The sequence below is a fragment of the Sphaerodactylus townsendi genome, linkage group LG03, assembly GCF_021028975.2.
Source record: "Sphaerodactylus townsendi isolate TG3544 linkage group LG03, MPM_Stown_v2.3, whole genome shotgun sequence".
Classification (NCBI taxonomy): Eukaryota; Metazoa; Chordata; class Lepidosauria; order Squamata; family Sphaerodactylidae; genus Sphaerodactylus; species Sphaerodactylus townsendi.
The window spans coordinates 121,647,428-121,648,915 of record NC_059427.1 but is presented as its reverse complement, the minus strand read 5'-3'; the positions used below and the strand labels follow the sequence as shown (position 1 = coordinate 121,648,915).

Below are 1,488 nucleotides of genomic sequence, written 5' to 3'. Positions count from 1 at the left end.
ATTCTAAAAGGAGACGAGACAGAAAACAACAAAGCATATTTTTCTTCCTAGTGGATGTTAGAGAACTTTTAAAAGAAACATGAAAGATAAGTAAGAGCTGCAGCAAGCGCCGGAGTAAACGGAAAGAGGTACAGGAACAAGGAAACACTTCCTTAAAAGGTGAGGATCAGCTTTAAATCTAAACAGAGAAAACCTGCAAACGACACAACAACACCGGTTTCACGACTCACCTTTTAAATCTCGAGGGAAAGGAGATTGTAATCTTCTAGTCTATACTTTCTGCTTACCAATAGTGCTTTCCTTTTGTGAGTGACCGCGTGGCCTAATGGATAAGGCGTCTGACTTCGGATCAGAAGATTGAGGGTTCGAGTCCCTTCGTGGTCGAAATATTTTAGTGCTGCTGTTCAGCCCGCTAAGTCTCCTCCCCAAATCTTCTGAAAATCCAACAAGGAATTTGCAAAAAAAGAAAAGAGAAGAGCTTATTGTCGATGCCCCCGAATAACGTTTCTGCGCTCTCCAAGTGCCGATTACATACGTTTTGTGCGCAAGTCTGAGCAGTTGTTCACAAGCAAGGAGAAAAGACTGACAGCCGTGCCCGAAGCTGTCTGTTCAATCTACCAAGATTTAATTCAGAGGGTTACCCGACTTTATTACAACAAATGGAAAGTATAGTGGCGTTTTAAAGATTGAAATATTTTTTCATTTCCGTATAGATTGTATTCCAGGTAAACAGGCTTGTCCATACTTGCATCACCAATGTGCTGTGAGCACACTTAAACGGAGAGAGGGAGAGAGAGAGAGCGCAGATACGCGGCAGCTTTGAGTTGGAACAATACCCTCATAAATGCTCACAGGTTGTGTTCGCCCAAAACTGACCGTTTACTTTTACAACGAGATCAAAAACCATCGTTCCTGTAGAAAATGATCAGTTTCGCTTTACGCGACTGTCATATTAAAGAGCTGAGCGCAGCGTTTGCTCAGATGTTCCGTTTTCCTTGCAAACTGGAAAGATGCAAAAATTCAGCGAAGAACAAAGGAGACAAGCAATTTTAACATATGGACTAAATTAAATAAACGGTGCTTATACAGAGCCCCAGTGGCCTAATGGATAAGGCACTGGCCTCCTAAGCCAGGGATTGTGGGTTCGAGTCCCATCTGGGGTGGGGAAAAACATTTTGTTAAAAAAAAAATCGGTGGCTTTCTTTGATATTCTTTGATTTCACTTGTTCTGTGCACCTTCATTTCATTGTCTTCATTGGGCTGGGGTGCTCGGTTTCACTGCGGCACCACAATTTACAATGTGATGTTTCTCAGAAGCTAACAAAAATGCCTCACGCTTTGACATTATGTTTCAATGTCTAACCAATACACTTAAAATCCACACCTCATGCTTTTATATTTTGATGCCTGTCTCACATAAAAATGGATCAGGCACAAAGTAATTCTGTGAAAGCAAAGAGTCAACCAGCCTCTTGGACAGTCAAGATG

The 1,488-nt window shown here is 41.8% G+C and overlaps 2 non-coding genes across 2 annotated transcripts; both read left to right on the top strand.

Moving 5' to 3' along the window:
- The first annotated feature begins 311 nt into the window (after nt 1-311).
- Nucleotides 312-384, top strand: TRNAR-UCG. The gene has a single exon. It is a non-coding gene; the product is annotated as a tRNA-Arg (tRNA).
- A 706-nt stretch (nt 385-1,090) lies between these two features.
- On the top strand, nt 1,091-1,163 carry TRNAR-CCU. Its single transcript has one exon. It is a non-coding gene; the product is annotated as a tRNA-Arg (tRNA).
- The last annotated feature ends 325 nt before the right edge of the window (nt 1,164-1,488 follow it).